We start from the raw sequence: 22,705 nt of genomic DNA on the forward strand, positions 1-22,705 counted from the left end.
TCCTCGAGGGCATTTCTGAGGACGCCTTCCAGATGCTGGTAGCGAAAGATCCCACCAGCGTTAGTGAACTCGTGAAGCTTTGCCAGAGCTACGACGAGCTCCGCAAGCGGCGCGCTTCTAGGCGCCGCTCCGGTGTGTGCGACGAAGGCGTAGCCGCATTAGCCCTGGGTGGTTCGCCAACTTCTGAAGGGAGCTCGCTGAATCAACAGATCAAAGATTTTATTCGTGAAGAGGTCGCACGTCAAATCTCACTCCTTCCCCATTTTCAAGACTCGGGCCGCCTCGTTCCTGAACTGGCTCCATCTTTGGCCCCTACTATACGCCGTGTCGTGCAAGAACACGTCGCTGATGTCTTGCCGTCCAACCCCGTGCTGCCGCCTGTGACGGCACCTCTCACGTATGCCCAGATAACGGCTAGGCCACCACCTTCGCCCACATCTGGCTCCTATGTGCAGGTCCCGGCCTACCGTTCACCGCCGCATGCTGAGCCTTCGTTCCAAGCCCCACCCTCAAGGTTCCGCCCACATCCTATGAAACCTTGGCGTACTACGGACAACCTTCCGATTTGCTATGCCTGCGGTCGGCCGGGCCATGTTGCACGCCTTTGTCGCCAGCGCCTCCAACCTTCACAGCCTGACATTCGACTTTACCCGTACGATACCGACTCACGCTCGCAAATGATTCCGCCCGGTTCTCAATTTGTCTCACAAGATCGCCAAACCTATGCCACTCGTCGATCACATTTTCCTCGGCGCCGATCGCTTTCTCCAATGCTGCGACGTTCTACCAACACCGTTGAGGGAAACTAACAGTCGCAGTTCCGGGGGCAAGAACTGCGCTTGTTTCGAATTCCTCAAGTCCTCCGTGTCGTCCCGCTAATGTTATCAAAGTTTCTGTAGAAGGCGCCACAGTTCTCGCTCTCGTCGATACCGGTGCAGCAGTCTCCGTCATCAGTGAAGCGCTCTGCCGTCGAATTCGTAAAGTGACCACTCCGATTTCCGACTTTTCGCTCCGCACCGCCTCATCACAGCACATTCACCCCTCCGCATCTTGCACAGCCCGTGTGCTCATTCAAGACGTCTTGTACCCCATCGAGTTTATTGTTCTGCCGAACTGCTCGCATGATATCATCCTCGGATACGATTTTCTGTCGACTCATCAAGCCGTTATTGACTGTGCTCGTGCGCAAATTGCCTTCGCCCCCCTCTGTGATGCCCCCTTCTGTGATACCCCTCCCCGCACTGCAAAACTTCTCGTCGCCCATGACACCGACATTCCTCCGTTCTCTGCTGCCCTCGTACCACTGTCTTGTGAGTGGGTAACTCCTTTGACTGCGATTTTTACACCTTCCGAAGCCACCTCCCGTCATCCCTGCCTCCTTTTTCCGTTCGCAGTTCTCGAAATTCAAGACGGCAAGAGTGCACTTTACGCCTCGAACCCATTTTCTTGCCCAGCAGTCCTGCTCCGTGGCGAATGCATTGGACGTCTTGAAGAGCTTGATCCCAGTCATATCACCACTCTTGCTGACTCAACCCCCTCCTTCGACGTTAGTCTGTGCTCTTGCGATGTTGCGACCGCTTCGACGCCCTCCGACGTTTTCCAACATGCTATTGATGCTGATCTTCCACTTGCGCAACGTGATCAACTTGTCGCCCTCTTGCAGAACTTCGCTTCTTCATTCGACCTTCCTCAAACTGACTTGGGCCGCACGTCTGTCGTAGAGCACACCATTGACACCGGTAAAACCGCACCTTTGCGTCAGCGCCCCTATCGCGTGTCGGCTTCGGAGCGCCAAGTAATTGCTGATCATGTGGACGACATGCTCCGTCGTGGTGTCATTCGGCCATCCCACAGTCCCTGGGCGTCTCCAGTTGTGTTGGTACCTAAGAAAGATGGCTCCTTCCGGTTTTGTGTCGACTACCGCCGGCTCAACAAGATCACGCGCAAGGACGTCTATCCTCTGCCACGCATCGATGACGCACTGGACTGCTTGCAGGGCGCCGAGTTTTTCTCCTCGTTGGATTTACGATCTGGCTACTGGCAGGTGCCAATGGATGACGCTGACCGCTCTAAAACTGCCTTCATCACACTAGATGGATTATATGAATTCAACGTCATGCCCTTTGGGCTTTGCAACGCCCCGGCCACATTTGAACGCCTCATGGACACTGTGCTTCGTGGATTCAAGTGGCGAACCTGTCTTTGCTATCTCGATGATATCGTAGTTTTTTCTACCGATTTTCAATCCCACCTGCTCCGACTGAAGGACGTTCTCACTTGTCTCGCTACTGCCGGCCTCCAACTGAATCTGAAGAAGTGCCGCTTTGCTGCTCGCCGACTAACTATTCTAGGTCATGTCGTTTCTAAGGATGGCATTCTTCCCGATCCCACCAAACTTCGTGCAGTTGCCGAATGCCCACGCCCAAAATCACTGAAGCAGCTACGAAGTTTCATCGGCCTGTGCTCCTACTTTCGCCGCTTCATCTTAAATTTCGCATCTATTATTGCTCCTCTCATCCAGCTCCTCTCCGGCAGCTCCGACCTCTCCGCATGGACACCTGCTTGTGATGACGCCTTCAACACTTTACGCCGTCTCTTGGTTTCGCCTCCCATCCTCCGCCACTTCGACCCGAATGCGCCAACTGAGATTCACACTGACGCTAGCGGTATTGGGATAGGCGCCGTTCTCACCCAACGCAAACCCGGTATCCGAGACTATGTGGTGGCGTACGCAAGCCGCACCTTGACCAAGGCAGAGTCCAATTATTCTTCTACGGAAAGAGAATGTTTGGCCATTATTTGGGCCATCGGCAAATTCTGTCCGTATGTCTATGGCCGACCATTTTATGTAGTTACTGATCATCACGCTCTGCGCTGGCTGGCGTCCCTCAAAGACCCGTCCGGCCGCCTTGCTCGCTGGGCTCTTCGCCTCCAAGAGTATGACATTCGTGTCATATATCGCTCAGGCCTCAAGCATACTGACGCGGACGCTCTTTCGCGCTCACCGCTGCCTCCCTCTTCGTTGTCTGATGAGATCTGCGCCTACGATTTGTCTTCGCTTGCCACTATCGACATGGCCACGGAACAGCGGCGCGACCCGTGGATATCTACACTTCTGGACTTTCTTTCAAGTCACTCTCCAGGTCGTTTGTCTAGGGCGCTTGCCCGCCAAGCTCACCATTTTTCAATTCGTGACGGGCTGCTCTATCGCCGCAATTATCTTCACGACGGAAGGAAGTGGCTTTTAGTCATCCCCCGTCATCTCCGCCCCGAAATTTGTGCTGCTTTCCATACTGATCCCCAGTGCGCCCACGGCGGAGTGTTGAAAACCTACACGCGCTTGCGTCTACGCTTCTTCTGGCGTGGAATGTACCGCTTTGTCCGCCATTTTGTCCGTTCTTGCCAGTCTTGCCAACGCCGAAAAACTCCTCTCAAGTCTCCTGCTTCCTGCTGGGAAAATGTACTGTGATAGTCAGCACTTCAGCCATCGACATGCACCAGTGTGTTGTGCGACGAAGACAAAGAAGAAGTACGCTGGGCTCGCCGTTGCAAGGTCCTCTCCTCACAGCTCTCCATCTGAGCGTCAATAAACGCCCCATTACAATATATATATATATATATATATATATATATATTTGCGGCTAGCATAAAGTGGTTTGAAGCTTTTGACGAAGAAAGAAGAGCTCCAGGATATATATATATATATATATATATATATATATATATATATATATATATATATATATATATATATATATATATATATATGAATAATGTCTGATAGATGATACCCAGAGACATACTGTAAACAGAATCGAGGATTCAGAGTCTGTTTCTATACTTGGTGATCAAAAGTATAGTAACCAGTCTGCGTTGGCAATTTTGTAAAACTAACAGTGATGAATTCAAGTTCCTATTTGTTATATGCACGCTATCAGTATTGGAAGAAGAATCTATATTACAGCTAAAATAGTGCATGCATTAATCGAGTATTTTGACTGCCACCGCATCATCGTAAAGGAAATGAGATATGAGACTGCGCGTGGTCAATGAGTGAACTTCCGTACTTACGACGTGCTTCAATGTGACTTATAGCAATGTCCATTTTGAGAAATTCGTGCATTCATAATAATGCGACGTAGCAGAATACAGAATGTTGATATTCTGGCCTCGCGTGATAATTATTTTTTGTTGGTTCCAATGAAAACATTTTTAAAACATCGTTGAGAGCTAAACAGATTTCACTAACGGACGGTGAAGGGGATCGATAAATGCAGCCAATTATATTTTTAGACTTCTTCGGAACAATTAATTAAGCTCTGTCTATACCGACTCACAACTGTTAAGCGGGATTTTAAACTGGCTTCGGTGTTTTTATACATATTATGTTACGACGTCCCATAATCAGGTTTCACCCGCCCGCCTCGACCAAAGAAAAATCTTTTAAAATGTCTTGCAACCTTCCAATTGTTAACAATCTTTATGGCAGAAGAAGTATTATTTATGCAGCAGCCACGATACGGAACAAACTACCCGCGAACTTAAAGACCGGTCACATTTCAATCTAGAAAATAAACGTTCGATCGTAGTATACAACGGTGTGCATGACACTGTTATAAACCAAATATTGTTAGACTTGTATATCACCGTTTTTGAAACCATTGTATCATTTCTTGTGTTCATCGTTTTTTGTTTGTATGTAAGATACCGTACGGTGTTATACGTCATTTAATTGTCCAGCTGTCCCGCTATTATCTTTTTTTATTTTTTTTTTTATTGCGCTAAGCCTAGCCGAGACGGCTGAGAGTCCAGATGATGCACATGTATTTTTCGTTATCGTTGATATGAAATAAAGTTGATTTGATTTGATTAAGTGATAATTTGAAGCGTCTGTAGCAATGAAGCTAGGAGGGCCCGATAGCAGCGCGCACTATATTTAGTGCCCCTGTCCTCTGAATAACTTGGAAAAGAGTACCTGTTTCCACATGAGATCAGCCAAGTTTCATTGATACAGATATTGCGAAAGTGGTGATGAGTTGATTATAGGAAATCAGAATCATAGAGGCTGTGTGCCTTGAAACGAATGACTGATGGACATGATGAACAAAGATTCAAGTTTAGAACAGGAAATCAAAACTCCGTTGTAAATTCGGCTATGATTGCTTAGTAGGAATGAACAAGGTTGTGAAAGAAAAAGTTTAAGGCACGTTCATTACAGATGCGAAAAACTCGACTGTCAGCAGATTTGCTTGCTTTGCTGCGGAGTTTTCACTACACAGAAAAAGCTGCTATTTCTTTTTAGCGTTAGAGCTTTCAAAAGCAGCCTGCTGTTGTCTTAGGAGATGCGACCGTCTACAAAACCCACGTGCATGTCTTCTCTTTGGGAACAAAGGTCGCGATTGTTCCTGCTGGGTTCTTGCGCATTTCTCGCAACTTTATTTATTTATTTATCTATTTATTTATTTATTTATTTATTTATTTATTTATTTATTTATTTATTTATTTATTTATTTATTTATTTATTTATTTATTTATTTTTTTGTCAGAGGACGCGAACGCATAACAATATTTTCCTGATCAGATTCTGCTGGCAAAATTTTTTGGCCCGTGAAACAGAGAGACTGGAGCAAGTTGGTCAGTAAGTTGGTTTATCTTGAAAGTAACAGCGCGAGAAACCAAGGACGTAAAAGGGGACAACACAGGCGCAGGCGCTAGCGCCTGTCTTGTCCCCTTTTGCGTTTCCTTGTTTTTTCGCACTGCTATTTTCAAGATGACACCATACCAACTATATGGGTTACTCTTGGAGCAGGCGTGTCCTGGAGTTTTCTAGTCTTAAAGATGAGGATAAGCATGGTTATCCTATGTAAAATTTTTACCTTGAGCAAGTGCGTACACTTACGTTTTCTGTATTCCACGAAGATTACAGTGCCTTGTTGACTTCTCAAAGCGTTAGTCCTCGTCACAGTCAGTTGTACTGCTCTTCAGTGTAGCTTCGAAATCTGGCAAGTGTATGAGCACCAACCAGCAGGATAATAATTTAATCAGCTAATCTATATGCTGTTGAACCTGTCACACAGACACCTGCTAATACATATATGCATACCCGCACGTCAGCCAAGCAAAACAGTGAAGCTCATTTTCGGTTGTAGTAGTGGTAATATGTGATGATTGTATTATTCGATATCCAATTAAAGGAAGGAAAATATGTTTCCCAGCACCGGCATCTGATATCTGAAGCACCTGAACTAGGGCGGAGGAAATAAAGGAGTAGTGAGCAAGCGGATCAAAGATTTGAGCGACGGAGAAAAGACAGGGTAGGTAAAAATAACGATAAATATATACACTATGGCACAATCGGCTGTTAACCTGACTCAAGATTTCTGTAAAATTGTAAAATTGGTTTGTCATCCTCATCGGTGGACATCTGGTGGATTTGGATGTGAAAGAAAAAAAGGAAGAAAGAGTTGCCATAGTGGACGACTACGAATAATTTCGACCACATGAGGATCTTAAATCTGTACTGACATCACATAGCACACTAGTGGCGTAGCCAGAAATATTTTTCAAGAATGTTATACCCCGACGATAAAAAAAAAAAGAAGAGAAAAACGAAACATTTTTTTTCTGGGTCTGCACCCAAACAATATTTTAGAGCCATGTTACACGGGCAATTTTAACTGCCGTTCAGTTAAATGACATTCCGGCGTTTGAACTGACGTTGGACTGAACGGCAGTCGACTGCAGTTACATGGAACATCTCGCAAAAACTCAGTTCAGTCTCAGAATCACGTGATCCCGCCAAGTGGAAGCAATTTCGACTAATAAAAGTGCTTTCTTTTTCATTATCAAAATTTTAATTCAACATGTCTGCACGTTTTATATTGTTGAATTGCACATTTTGCGCGCGTTTTCCGTCTAGAGATACGCCACAGCTGAACTCGACATAGAGCCAAGTCAATCCATTTGAGTCACGTCTGGCTTCGCTGCTTAATCATCGTTCCTTTTTATTTGGAAGAGGGAGGGGGGGGGGGGGGTGCAGGCTTTGGTTCTGACACTCGTTTGAGTACAGTTAACGTTGTAGGCTGAGACATGTACCAACTAGGACAAAAACTTACCGTGTGATTTGAGAACACATAGCGTTTAGGAATGCCGTCGACTCGATGTGGCACGTCCGCTGATAACTATATATATATAAATATATATATATATATATATATATATATATATATATATATATATATATATATATATATATATATATATATATATATATATATATATATATATATATATATAATCTTGTCAGTTGACTGGTTCATCTGCGACCCCCAACCTCAGCTAAAGTGAACTGCAGTTCACATTTCAACTGCATTTGGTTATGCCTTGTAGCATCGCTAACTGCCGTTGAGTTCAACTGACCGCGAGCGGACCGCGAAATCGCGAGGAAATAGGAGCTCGACGGGCTGCCTATGCGTGTTTCATGCGCGGTCACCGCACTTGGTCCGATAGCTCTTATACTCCTGGAAAGAAGTATATAGTTGGCAGAGCTGACGTTTACGGCCGAACGAACCTCTTCTGGCGAAACGTATAACTGTTGAAGAAATCTGCCCAAAACTCAGATGAGAGTCAAAATAAAGTATAATTTGAAGCTTCTACTCATGAAATGTTCAACGTCTACTGCGCCACATTTTTACTGGAATAGTAAAATAAGTTGTTTTCCCGTTAGAAAGTTCCTAAGAAGCAGGTATTGACATTACGCATTATAACGAAGGCGATGCTACTTTTTATTTGATTTTCTTATTTACCTCGCCGTTGTGGCGCAGTGTTTAGGGCGCTCGACTGCTGTGTCTAAGGATGCGGGGTCGAATCCTGCCGCGGCGCCTGTGTGCTTTGCAGTGTCAGTGTACGTTAAAGAACCCCAAATGGTCGAAATTTCCGGAGACCTCCACTATGGCGTCTCTCGTAGCGTGAGTAGCTTTGAGATGTTAAATCCCACAAACCACGAACCACATATGTTTTTCATTGTAAGAATAGAAAGCGGTATTAAGGTGCTAACCGTAAACCACTATCCAAATTACCGTTTATTCGTGCGGCACTGAACTGCATGCTTGCAACCTGGAAGTGAATGGGCACCTCCAGTGTTGACAAAGAAGGCCATTAAACAAATTCATCAAGTTACTTAGGCGGTGAATATAAGTTAGAAACAAATATCTTTAGTGTCACCCTGCTCAAGACATGTGGTGCGGCGTCAATGCTTCTTCATTTTTTTTTTACTTGAATCAAGCCGCTCAAATAGAATTTTTGAGAATTTTGATATATTCCAGGCAACATATGTCAACGCAAAGGTTCACTCTGTCACATTTAAGGTGTTGCTTATGACAACCTGACACGCGCACTTCCATTCATCCAGCCAGCATGCACTCCGTGGATTTCGATCAAATGTTTAATCATAGAGCCCCAAGGTGTCACCCGGTCCTCTCAGGTCAGTTTTCTAACTAATACTGCCGTTTTAAATTGCTCTATTAATCCGTAAATATACCAAAAAGCGGGAAATGGAGATATTGGGGCAACATGTTCTAGTGCTCACCGGTAGATGGCGCCACCTTACTCGAGGTCTTATTCTCTCCCTTCTTGCTCTGCTCCTTCTCCTCCCACCCCCTCCGCCATCGCTCGGTTGAAAATCGACACAAGACAACCTGTTTATCAATGCGTTGGTCTCGCAGGCTAAAAATAAAAAAAAGGAAAAAAAAAAGGGGGAAAAAAAAAAAACAACGAGGGAAGTTAGTAGCTCTTAGTCAGAGAGGTTTCCATCGCCGAGAGACTCGTCTGTCCGCGTTGCTGCAACTTCATTTTCTTTTGCAGCCTGCTTCCTAAAGCATTTTTGTCGGGATGTTTTTCTTTTCTTGCTGTTTTCAAAAATAAACTATGTATTTCTTTATTCTGTCACACATTACGTAGATGGAACCAAGTGAAGCCACAACCAAAGTTGCGCAGCTTGCAATGGCGTCCGAAGAACGCAGGTACGGATGAGGCTCATGAGAGCGTTCTCTAGGCGTACGTCCAGCAGACAGTCCTGAGAGGTGGGCTTTGCAGCGCGACACTGCTTCGAATGCTGAGAAAACTCTAAGACTGAAAAAGCCGGCTACAAATATATATATATAAATATATATATATATATATATATATATATATATATATATATATATATATATATATATATATATATATATATATATATATATATATATATATATATATAAGAAAGAAAGAAAAGCTGACCGACGTTGCGCGAGCAGGCAAAGCACAGACGTTCGGAATGCGTAGTAGCCTTTACCGCGCTGCAAATGCTACAGACAACGAACAAAAAAAAAACAACAAAAAAATACAAAGAATAAAAAACAAATTGCTGCTGGAGAAAGTAACCAGAGATTGCCGGACAGGGTTAAGCAATACGAAATACAAAGCGGGTGGTGGCGGCGCGTATTGTGAAACAAGGGGACCACTCAGAGGAAGAACACGTAGACTGGAAGAGCGCGCAACAACAAAAGCGAGGAATACGAGAGCGTTGGAGAAAGAGGCCGGCCGAGGCACAGCTGGGGCGGCGGCGATGCGAGGCAAGCACGAAAGGCGATGATGAGCCAAGAGAAAGAAGAGAGCAAAAGAGACTTAGAGATGAGAGAGGAAGCAAGGAGAAAGAGAGCGGAGGTAAAGTAGAAGGAAGGCAGAGGGGGTGGAAAGCGGGGAGGGGGGCGATGATTATTAAGTACCGAGGAGATGACAGACCCAAAGGCTCCAAAACAAACGACCGGTCCCGGCGCTCCGCCTCGAGGCACGATGGTGCCCCTCCCCTCTTCCCCCCGGCGGCGCGTCGTCGTCGTCGGCGGCCCAAAGTGGCAACACACGGCCGAGGGAGAGCGTGCATGGCCAGCTCCGAAGGTGCATCAGTGCGCGCGCTTTCAGCCGGGCTGGCTTCCCGTCCTGGCTTCAGGGCGCCTCGAAGCCCGTACTGCGGACCGCCCGCCGGTGCGGCCGGCTGGACCGGACGCTCTCTGGCCGCCCCGTCGTGGGCGTTCGGCTGACGTCACTATAAATTTACGGGACCGCAGGCGACCGCGCGTCATTCCGTTGTCTGCTTTGTTGCGTTTAAACGCGGCGCGGTTTCACCGCTAACGTCAGCGTTGGCGTACCACAGGTAAAACTAAAAATGAGACAAAGTCTGGAGTTAGATTAATCGTTCGTGTCAATGATAAAGCCCCACCGGTACTAGCTTCTGCGATTCGCACAGGGTGCAGGCAAAATACATATGGAAACCTATAAGTGGTACCGGAGGTCATTTTTCCGCTACGTTATAGAACTTAATGATGAAGATGTAGGCAGTAAAGTCCATGCTTACAAAACGGCGAACTATAGGAGGTCCTCTCCGTGCTCTCTTTGTCCTAGAGCATGCCCGAGGTCACATTTAATTTTCTGATTGGTCAACACTAGGATGATGTCACATGTCTTGGCTTCATTTCTTCACCGTTGCGAAGTGCCTTCTAAGAAAGAAAAAACGAGCTCGCTACCTCTGCACCAGTGATGAGAGTACGGTCAGTCCGAGAGTAGAGGCTATATACGACCTCCTCACGGGGTGGCGCAGTGGTTACGGCGCTCGACTACTGTTCCCAAGGACGCGGGATCGAACTCCGGCCTCGGCGGCCGCTTTTCGGTGGAGGCGAAAAGCAAAACGCCCGTGTACTGTGCGATGTCAGTGCACGTTAAAGAACCCCGGGTGGTCGAAATTTCCAGAGTCCTCCACTACGGCGTCTCTCATAGCCTGAGTCGCTTTGGGACGTTAAACTCCACAAACCAACCAACCATCATACCATATTGTCGACAGCGATCACATACTGCATTGCACACGTAGTTAAAATTAAGACCATTAATTACCGCTGCTAAAAACTTACAAACTGCTAGCCAATAATTAATATCATTACATGACAAAGAGCAATGCTACGCAAACTCTTAATGGTGCATGCTTAAACATTGCATAATATTTTTACGAGAGTAAAGTCGCATATCTTGCCCGGTGCATGACACTTTTCGTTCAGCATGCAACCACATACGCGCACCGCGCATCAAAGGTGTTTCTATAGAAACGAAGGAGATTCATACTTCCGGAACCTGCTACGTGGTCCTAAATTTTGGAGTGGCACTAAGGGCAATCCGCCCTTTTCAGAATACGCGGCAGCCAGTGGGTAGTGGCGAGAATTGTCTACTACTGGTTGGAAACAAACACATGTGGGAGACCTAGCCACTAACTATCTGGTTCCACGAGGAGCCAAATTCGCCCACAAAATGGCAAGGTACGTGCTCGACAGTGGCCGCCATTTGAAACATGCGACTGTTCCTAACATGAATCACGCATGCGCAGTCGGGGCTCGCGGTTCGTTATCGACCAGTGGAGCTGGAGGAAGGAGGAGAGACGTTCATGCTCAGAGAGGTCCTGCGATGAAGGCGCATTCCGACTCACTCTTTTTCCTAGTAAAGAAAAAAAAAAGAGGGGGGGGGGGGGGGGACTGCTTCATTTACAAGCTGTGCTTATGCTCTTTGGGCAGCAAAATACGCATTTTATGCGGAGAAATTTTAATTCAAAAGAAAACAGTTTTTCAAACTTAACATCAAGAACGAAAATCCCCGCTTTGAAGTCAATAGAAAGCATCAGAGATCCGTGATGAATGACATGTGTGGATTAGTGCGAGAAGGTATGCGCTCTAAATATTTTAATTAATTAACCGTATCAGGCTGATGCACTGTCGGTTTTAAGAGCATCCTATATTGGTCAAGTGCCAAGACATCGCGTTTGGTGGGTCCAGGCGGTAATTTTAGATATGAAGAACCCGAACGTGCGAGATTTTAGATTTGGTAAGCGTCCGGAGTTGCCCACGATACATAGGAATTCGAACCAAGAACCCTACTTATCCTGTATATATATATACAAGGCGAGTAAGGCTGTCACGTTAAAATAAAACGCTGAACGTCCGCTATGAAAGCATCACAATCAGTGCTAGCACGAGGACGAAAAACAACTATATTCGCAGCCAAAACTATGGCATCGTTAAAACAAGCGCTTAGTCCTCCATACTCCGTCTCAATAAGCTGTTTTCAGTAGCTGCGAAAGGAAAAGGAGACCTGGATCAACTCTCAGTGGCACATAATCCTGATTGGATCAGGTCGCCTTTCGCAGAGCTGGTAACAGCTTCATGCCTGGTCATTCAGAACTCCATAGGAAGGGGGAAGTTAAGAAAAATTAGAAATAAGTGGAGCTGTATATTGGCCTGCTTTTTCTTTTGTCATTGAGAATCAGCATATAATACCTATTTTACTCATTGTATAATATGCAATTTGTATTTTTCATACATTTATGTAATATTTGTATTTTACAACTGCATATGAAAGTACAATATGAGTTTTCTTTCTGCAATCATTGAAGAAAATGTTATTACCAAACGGCGTGTCATTGTTGCCTGGGTGGCCAGAGAGCTGTCAAGCTTCTGCTGTGCAGCTTTTTCTCCCGTCCCCCCTTTTCGCCATGTACCCCTTCCTTGGTGAAAATAAAATGTGTGTGCGTGAAAAACTTTGCGTGGACATATATGACACGGTATAGTATCCTTCCTGATCTGCGGTAAGTTATGACAATGAACTTTATCACACCATTCGAACTTGCAGAACATTAGTGGAGTAAGTTAGTTGAGGAGGACGTTATACTCTGAAATCCGAAGACGGTGTTCTCCTCCTCGGGTGAATGATGAGCGCGTTTAGTGATGGTGATTCGGCTCTCCCCGGTGTTTCCGCAGTGTTCGGCTACAATTTCTCCTCCTGCGACAGAGTCATTCGGCGATAAAGGAACAGCGCCTGTGGAGAGACTGAAGGACCAAGAGGAAGGTAAAACTAGTAGAATTGTTCAAATAATTCGGGCTCGTCAACGTAAAAGACACCATTACAGTTTCCGTTAACTACTTAGCAAAGGTTTCAAGATTAGTTTACGAAAGAGAACCGTTCGAACCACGAAAATATCCGCACATAATTAAGTTTCATGCCAAGTTTTTCAGATGTTAAAATACATACAGAAGCACGCTCTCACGCTCACATGAGTGACGAACGTTTTATTTAGGTGCATGCAATATATAAGTAGATACAGTGTAAACTTTTTCCTGGGGCTTCCAAACAGTTTGCGACGCACGAATAGCTGTCGGGAATTGCTTCGAAGAAAATGCCGTCCCGCAGGAAGAGACGTACGATATATCTACCTTTATTATATACCCCCGAGTAAAACGTTGTCCACGTGTAGCCTGAGACCACTATACAATTTCGGCGGACTTAGATCACAACGTAATTTAGGGAAAGAAAATAACCAAATTACAGAAAACAAGAAAACAAAAAGAGAAGATGGCAGAAGACGTTGCCCTAATCAACTTCACGATGAAAGTCACCGATGCGTGCAAGGACTGGGAAAACACGCTGGCGAAGGGCGGGCAAACATTAGCGTGTCCCACAACGCAAGACGCCGATGATGACAAGGGAAGGCCACTGCACTGACGGAAGGAAAATACCAAAAGGAAAAAACAAAAACGTGTAAACCCGTCCGCTTGCTCGCTATTCAGTTTCTAATTAGCGGAGGGTCGTTAATTAAACGAGACACGCAAATCCTGAAAGTCCAGGAAGGAAGGGCCACCGCTAGCCGAGAAGAGGGGGGAAAATAAAGAAGGAAGAATGCAAACGACGTCCTGGTGCGTTTGTTAGTTCAAGTCAAGCCAATAAAGTCGAGCAGAGCTAAAAAGTCTGGAAAGTCAATTTTCGTTCTCTTAGGCCCGCTATACGAAGTGTGCTCTCGTGCAGCGAAGCGCACTTGAGGAACACGCTTCAATAGTGCAGCTCTCAAAGCGCTGCAAGAAGATTCTGCCGTATTTAGTCGTTTCCGTTCTTAACACGCTTTCACTTATTATCGCATTTAATTATAGCTGCAAGTTAGCGTGCGCACGTCATGTAAAGACGACGAGAACGCATGCATGTGAACAGACTTGAACTGCGTTAAGAAGAATTGCGATTTCTATTAAAAAGAAGGCATCTTTGCTTCTCTGGGGTCATCTAATCTCATATATCTCTGTCTCCTAAAGTAGTTTCCTTTATGCTGAAGAAGAGAGCGCAAAAAGGCAACCATGAGGAGCGGGCGCCATTTACGCACTGCTGTGAGGCCCTTTTCTAAGTGATGAAAGCGGTGGAGTCGAAAAAAAAAAGCAACAAAAAACAACGGGTTACTTCTGTTATGGGCGAATATCTAATTGAGCTGCTCCTTGGAGCAGCTCAGTTAGGATATTTTAATTAATTAACCGTATCAGGCTGCTGCACTGTCTGTTTTAAGAGCATCCTATAAGAGCATCCTAAAGTAGTTTCCTTGCATGCCACACGAACACAAAGGTTGCATGCCACACGAACATCCAAGCTCTATGCGGAAGGAAAAGGAGCAATCGCCGCAGGAATGGCATCTGATGTGACTGCCAGCTAGAAAACGAAAACTGAAATATTACCGCGCTCACCTTTCTACTGCAGGTCTTGACTAAAGCTTTTCTTTCTTTATTTTTTCTGTTCATGTACCTGTCTGACCACCCCTGATTGCATTGATGCAGCAGTGCGTCTCTGACACAATAAAGAGCTGACAAGGGCTTCAGTTCAGACCAAAACAAAATGATAGTTCACCGGAATTTCGAGTGACGAAGGATAGGCTTAGGTTCCTTCGATAAATAACATTACAAAACATCCAGAATTCTCTTAAATTACGAGGATTCTATATTGCTTGCTCACTTATTAAAAATACATTTTCTGTGCAAATTATAGGGAATAATATCTAGTCATAATGGACGACTAAAGCGTCTTACGCTAAAACAACCATAAAATTCCGCAAACCGCGAAAGGTGCATATATATGCTGAAATGCCGTATAACAACTTTTAACGCTCATGCTTAGCAAGCATACCATACAGCTCAGCATGCAAGCTCAGGCAGTACTTATACTATACAACGAAATATCCACCATCTGCTGCCAGTTCCCAATTGTCATTTAAATCCGAGAGTTTTCCGGAAAAAAAAAAAAAAAGAAAGCGTACTCCCTATTCAGTACACCCTGCAGTTTTCCCTATACAGCGGACTCCCTTTCCACCATGCACCGCACTGCTCCATTCATTCGCCATACGCATTCTCTCCGATTCCCCTAGCGGCTCGGCCTGGGCACCTGCAGATAATTCGCCCGGGCAGCAGACTCGGAATCCATTAATGGGCCCCATCCATTAGCGCTTCAATTTCACCCTCGAAGCGAGAAAGGGCGCGCGCGCGCGCGCGCTCAGCGGGAACACGAGAGCGAGTGGCGAGTGCATCGCGCCGAGTGTTTCCTCGCTGCCAGCTCTCCTCCCGCGGCGTACACCCTTTCTAGACTGCCTATATATCTGCCCATATGCATTACGACGCACGGTCGCACTATGCGTGCGATTATATAGGCATATTTGAAGAAACGCGACTCTTGCCACTGGACAGACACGTTTCACAAATGGGCGTGTGATCAGCGCTTCGTGCACTTCGATTCCGTGCAGTTTTACAAGTGGTGCAGAGCAGAGTCGAAGCGCGGATCTCCGAGCCATAAACAAGTTCGCCGCCGCTCGCGCCGTCTTCAATGATGTCCTCGCGGGAAAAGTCGGGAAGAAGATGCTCGGAACAATGACTCCCCTCGCATCAGCGTGAGCACTCCCGGCAAGAACCGTAATGGGGAACAATGACTTTAACGCTCAACGGCTTCGCCTATATCGGGTGTAATCCGCCGTGCTCCTGTAAGTGGATTCCTCCCGTAGCGAAGGCATTAGGCCGAGAAGGCGACAGCTTGGATTACTTTCCGTTTCTCTCTCCTGTCGTATACGTATATATATCTGTATATATGCATATGCGGATTCTCTCCCTCATCCTTTTTTCTTCATTTCTGGTCCTCCGGGAGGTCCATCTCCAGCCATTCCTTTAGCGCTTTTTGAGTTCTCTTTCTCTCCAGACTTACTCGTACGCTTGGCAGCCTCTTAGAAATACTTTTCTCCGCGTTTGTTTGAACTGACGTTGTATGTATTCTTAAAGGATTCCTTTCGGAGTCTTGAAACCAAAAAGCAAAGCAAGATTCAAATGACGAAAAATGGATGGCTGCAATGAAACAACTGACGTCAGTACGACACCTTCTATAATCATTCGCATTATGAAAATGAAAAGGACTGCTCTAGGGCAGGATTTATGAAGACAGCGCGAGTAAGAAGGAAGTCATAAGTACTGATGGAAAGCTGGAAAGAAAAGAGGGCGGACAGCGAGACGTGCGCTTCGCAGAGGACGAGTGGAAATTAACTATAATCAGTGAGGTAGATCGATTTGTAGTTTCTTCTCTCTTTATGCACCTAGCAAATTGAACTCATCATTATAATGCGTGCTCGGTTCTAATTTGGAAACGTGAGAGGATTGTTCAGTTATCCACGGAACGGTGCACTATACATTCGGTGAGAGTCTTCATATGTAATAGCGGAGCGCGGGATTGTCTGCGAGATTCTTTAAACGCAGAAGTCCACGTGGAATCAGAATTGCAAATAAATATGAATGTGATATCGTCTAGACTACCTATTTTGCTGTTATTCTGAAAGAGAACTCTTTGAATATATTAGAAATAGGATACCTTGCACACGTGCCTATATAGACCAATTTCGCGGCGAGGAGGAAAAAACCTCGAACCCGGAGCACGCAGCTCAACTCCTCCTCTCAGGTATGTGGGGAAGCAGTGGCACTGGCAACCAAGTGGTAGCAGCGTAGGCGCCGGGCATAATACACAGAAAGCGCACGCACTAAGCAGTCTTTTGCACACAAAGTGCCTTGAATAACCTAAAGCCGTCTAAGCCCTCAGCTGATACGACAGTGATAAACAGTGTGGGATTCGGGCTTGCTGCGGCTGCCCTTTGCGCGGCCGCCGCCCGCTTCCCAGTTGTTCTCCCCGTTGCCCCTTTCACCCAAGGCCGCCGTGGTTGCGAAGGTGCTCGGGACAGGTTCGCCGCGGAAGGTCGGCATCACCCTTTGGTGTGTGAGTGGCTGTGCGTGTGCGTGCCTGGGCGTGGAGGCGACGACGTCGCGCCATGTGTGTTTGCCGGCGTGTGCGGAGCGCGGTGGAAAGGAAGCCCCGCGCGGTCTTCCCATGTGCGCCTTGGATCGCCACGGAGTCACGGACTTTCCACACCCGGGGCCCCTTCGGCGTGTTCGCTGTCCCTGCACCTAACCTGTACCACCACCGACCGAGATCGTTTGCAGCCAAGGATGAACGTTGGCCACCCAGAAGTCAACGAGCGGTGAGTCACCGCAGGCTCCCTGAGCTGCACCTACGAACTTTGGAACTTCTGTACAAAGTTGTGTTTGTACATAGTTATTCTGTACATAGTGGTGTTCTGTACATGATTGTGTTCTGTACATAGCCGTTGTTACTTAGCCTCCGGAACTTTGTACATTATTCTTCATGTCATCTTGTTCATTTTTTTTTTTTTTTTTGTGCGCCTTGCTAATGTTTGTCTGTCTTTTCGAGATCTTTCTTGCTGGAACTGAAGTGTAGTTGACTTGTTGCGTGAGGATAGCATTCTTTTCCTCATGCTGGGGACCTGCCGCGTGCTTTCACTGATGGGTAGGAGGGCAATTAGGGAGAGGAGGATGTGGGATTCGGGCTTGCTGCGGCTGCCCTTTGCGCGGCCGCCGCCCGCTTCCCAGTTGTTCTCCCCGTTTCCTTTCTCCCGCCTGAGGCGGCGGAGAGGGGCTCGAGCGACTTGTCACTGTCGTTCGGGCCACAGCTCCGCCCTGGCGTCCCAGTGGCTGCTCTCATTGGCGCCTTTTGGCGGGAACACGGCACCGCTTCGACAGCCGCGCTCGCGCGACTGTCCGAGCGGAGCCCAGAGAGAGACCCCTCCGAGACATCGCAAGGTGCGTACGCAACGGTTCTTGTCTGCCGGCCTTTGTCCGCGCAGACCAGTGTGTACTCGAGTTCGTCTGCTCCGGGTCGTACCTGAGAGCGCAACTCGAGCCTGTCGATCGTGATCCAACGATCCGCGACAGGCGTACCTTGCGGTGGCTGCCCAATCTCTCTCAAAGGAACCCTTTGGTTACTGCGAGAGAGAGATCACAGCACGCCCTTGCGTGCTTGCGGCGCGCACTCCGTGTCACTTCGTGCACGCAGGGGAGCCTAGCTCCTCGCGCGCTCCCTTGACACGGTGACTGTGTATGTGTGTGTATGTGCGTTTGTAAATATTAGTATGTGCGTTTGTAAATATGTGTATGTGTGTGTGTGCGTGTGTGTGTGTGTGTGCCGCTGGAGGATGGCGTTTCAATAAACGTCTCCTTCGTGAACTTGGAGGTTGGTGTCCTTGCAGCGAAGTGCTCTCCTCCCGGTGGAGGTTGAATGCGCGCTGCGGTGTTTCAGTGTGCGCGTGGTAACGGCTGATCGGGGCTTCGGCTGGCGCGACGCTCGAACCCGCGGTGGTTGGTGGCTTATGTCCACGTAGGAAACCACAACAGGTGGTGCACTATCTTTACAATTTAAATATATTCTGTATGCTTTTTATACATTCCACCCCAGTCTTTCTTTCTTTCGCCCCCTTCTTTCCTTCCAAACCAGCTGCGGTGGTGCAGCGGCTAGGGGCTGGACTGTTCTGTACAGGGATGCGGGTTCAAATCCCGGCCACGGCGGCCGCTTTTCTATGGAGGCGTAAAGCTAGGCGCTGGTGTGCTGTGCGATGTCAGTGCACGTTAAAGACGTCCAGGTGGTCGAAATTTCCCGACTCCTCCACTACGGCGTCTCTCATACCCCGAGTGGCTTTGGGACGTAAACCCCATAAAAAACCTCCTCACCTTCCCTCTCTACCTCATTCCTGCTCGTTTCATTTCCGCAGGCCGCAGCTCAGGTGCTAACAAGTGTCACGGCTAGCAAAATCGGTGCTTTTTTTTATCTTGTTGTTCGAATTAACAAGATGATAACTACCAAAGACAGATAATCAACAAAAAATAAAAAGATTGCAAGCGGTCTTATGTGAGCATGTCGCTGTAAGCTGTTCCAAGTGTAACTCTTTCAATTGGGCGAAGACGAGCGGCCTCTATATTTCAAGCAGCAACCGAAACAGTTTCTCCTTGGCAGCCTTTCGTGTGAATTTTGAACGCTCTGTTGGTAGAGAATGAACAGGAAAAACTGAATAGCCTTGCGACCAGCAGCCGTCGGGCTTCAAGCGGATGACATTATTTGCGAAAAAAATTTACAAGTTGCCATCTGGCGAAGAAAAAATAATTCGGCTCAGCCACGTGAAATTTATGCGGGTATGAAAGAGCATGCATACCCCGCTTGAAGACAACAACGCCTAATATATTGGTTATCAATTTATTATTCATTGAAACAGCGCTAACTAATTGCTTTTAAAAAACGCATCCGGCAAGCTTTTGCTGCCAATAATAAATGTGGATATACTTATGAAAACACCAATTCTTTACGATAAGCAAATTTTGTAAAAACATAGGGTTAGCAAATAATTATTCCAGCGACTTTCGTTAAGGACATTATATGACACCATTCCACAAGGCCACTGTTCCACAAAGATCAATTATCCATTTTCTGTTTCATCTGGCCAGACATCAGCATGGCTGCGGCATCAGATGAACGCAGCTAGCGGCCTGTCACAAATTCCATAGTAGCTGAGGGCCCTGCCGTTGACGACACTCATCGCTACTCGCTCTCCCTTCCAAGTACTGACCGAGCCGTCCTCATTCCCCTAAACTCCTCATTCCCCTTCCCCAGTGCAGGGTAGCAAACCGGAAGCTTTCCTGGTTCACCTCTCTGCCATCTCTCTATTTCTCTCTCTCTCTCTCATCGCTACTCGCCGCACGCACCGAAAACCCGGTGGCTTAGTGATGCAGCCAATGCTGAAATCCCATCGCCAATTCTTGGAAAGCCAAAGTGAGTTTCCCAGTACAAGGCACAGCATAGCACTGAGGTCGTTGTTCGCCATGGTAACGTAAGCTTGGTCTCGCACACTTGGTACTGCTGGTTCCGGGATGAGTGGCTGAACCAGGTCAGTCATCCAGTCAGAACTGAGAGATTTCTTTCGCTTGGCTCCGCCATGCTGCCCTTGAGACACTGCTCTTTCTGCTGGCTTGTCTTGAAGGCCTGAGCCAAGGTTATAAAGCTGACGCTCTGAAGGTCTCTTCACAGAGGCTTGGAGGTCTCCACTTTCCGTGTAATGGGGGTTAATTATACCTTCTTCATTTTTCAGACCTTTTGCAATTACTTCATTGGGTTCACAAGCAACTGGTGACAAGCCCCTTTTAGAGAAAACAGCATCTTGTCCTTCTGGGAGTACAGGTAAGGAGGGGCTCAGCTCATCTCGTTTTGGACTGTTTTGCTGCTCACCAGTACTCAAAATGAAGGCAGTGTCATGAGGCCTTGCAGTGAACGGAAGGCCACGCTCAGCAATTTCAAGTGCCTGGCCAGCAGGCACACTTGATTTCAGAGGCATGGATTGAAATGGAGTCCACCTCACTCTGGTGGACTCCATTCCCAGCAATATTTTGCACATTTACAACTGAGTACAAATGGTCATGCTCTATGCTTGAGGACTGAGCAGTGTGTGGCACCGACGCTTGAAAAGAAGACGCCGGCCACCGCTGTGCCTGTGGTCTGGACGGAGCTTCATGAACCTGTTCTTTCTGCAAGGTTGAATAAGGATGCTGTGTACTTTTTGGGTTCAGACTTTCAGACAAAGTGGTGGAATTGCTTTTAAGAATACTTGAAGGCCAGGAACTTTGGAATGCTGCAAGCTACTCTCTTGCACACTAGCTGCAATTTGGAGGATCTTTCCCCTTCACAATTATGTCTACAGTGAGCTGCTGGATGAGCGTTTGGATGGCAGAAACATACTGCGTCATTGATTGTGAACAGGAACTACATAAAGGCGGTTCCTGTGAATGAACAAGCTGCTGCTTCTGAGCGTCGAGCATTTTAATGTAGTAGTCATCAAAATCATCAGATGCAAGCTCAGAGTGCCGACTGCAGCACATTTTGCCCTCTTTGCATTCACCCAGGGGTCCATTTTGGGAATCGCTAAGCCGCCTGTACGCATTTGACTTACTGGCAATTAAAGCTCGAGATATATCTGGTTGTAGGTCAGGAACATTGGGAAATGTAGGGTAAGGGTAAATTGGTTTTGCAGTATGCGATGCTTGGGGTGCACTTTTAGCCATGTCATTTGCCACAAGCCCATTGCTTACGCTCTCTTCAAAGGAGAAACTTTCAAGCTCCAAGCCATCAGTGGACTTTGGATCTGTGCTGGCATAAGTGAATGACATGGTACTGGGCATTGCTTGGTCTTCATTATTCCTCACTGCTGCAACAGCTGATGCTGCCTCCGAGAACTGCTGAGCTGTACTACTCTAGTTGTCACAGTGTGGACGGGAAGCTGGAGCTTCAGTAACGGAGTGAAGGTCATCTTCAATTACAAAAGAAGCCGGGAGGTCTGCCTGGTTGATTTCCTTGTACGGAGGCAGGCACCGGTTAAATTCTGTGGACTCCGAAAATTCAATGTTCAGTGGTTCTCTCTGCGCAGAGCTCATGCTTGATTAGACGTTGACAAGGATGCGTGATGCACTTGTGCTTAATTAATAATCCATACGGCTAAAAATTTTAGCACCGACGGCGTCACAATCATAGCTCCCGCGTCAAGCTCGAATGTAAACAGCTACAACACCGCTGCAGCCGCCCGCCGCCCGACTCTAGCAAATGCTATGAACGCTTGAACACCTGGTTTTGTCACCCAACAAGGGTAGCCTAAATGTATCGGACAAATGTAGCACGATTAGCATTATCCTAAAAATGTAATGAACCGGCTACATTTGCTTGTTTTCACTGTTCTTTACTGTAGTCCGTCTCTAAAAATCAAGGATAAAAATTAGATCGATAGGTGCCCTACACTGCTTGCTTCACCGCCCTTGCGGCCAGTGGCCCCATGTAAAGGTTACGCATTAATTGTAATCGGGCTTATAGTCCTCGGCCGACCTGACCAAGAGCATAAATTCCGGTCATTTCTGATCGAATGGCTTATCAGCGGCTGAAGGTTTTTTTTTTTTTTTTCTTTCAGTAATGTGCAAGCTCAGAAATGTCGATGCGCGCTACTTGTCTATTGTTTCGCGGATGCGACCGTATACTTACCAGCATTACAGTTGCTCTAAACGTAGCCGCTAGACGCGCCACCTACACAAAATGGCAACGTCCATGATAAAATGGTCTTTGTTTTCAAATTGACTGGTGGAGCTGCTTTTCACACCGTGAAGTTATAAGATTTACACTAATCATGTCCTCCTTACCTTCGTTACAAAGAAATATTTGCACCCCTGTACAGGAGTGGTCGCGAGAAAAAAAGAAATGTTATAATTTATTTTGAATATACAGATTCACCTGCTCAGAGTTAACCAAGCTTTTCCACCTTGTAATGATCTGGAAACGAAAATGTCGGCTGGATCGAAAACTTCTGGGACCTTTTCACAGGTGATTCCTCCACTGCAAAATATAAATGAAATCTAGCTGATAATTTAGAAATTATCAAGGAATCAACAAGAAAGTGAGCGAATATAATTACTTCTGAACA

General features: G+C 46.7%; 1 pseudogene; it reads right to left on the reverse strand.

The window, feature by feature from the left end:
* Positions 1 to 19,894: 19,894 nt before the first annotated feature.
* LOC146197310 (uncharacterized) lies at positions 19,895 to 21,826 on the reverse strand (annotated as a pseudogene).
* Between the last annotated feature and the right edge of the window lie 879 nt (positions 21,827 to 22,705).

This window comes from Amblyomma maculatum, chromosome 3 (assembly GCF_055883805.1).
Source record: "Amblyomma maculatum isolate TAMU_Amacu chromosome 3, ASM5588380v1, whole genome shotgun sequence".
Classification (NCBI taxonomy): domain Eukaryota; kingdom Metazoa; phylum Arthropoda; class Arachnida; order Ixodida; family Ixodidae; genus Amblyomma; species Amblyomma maculatum.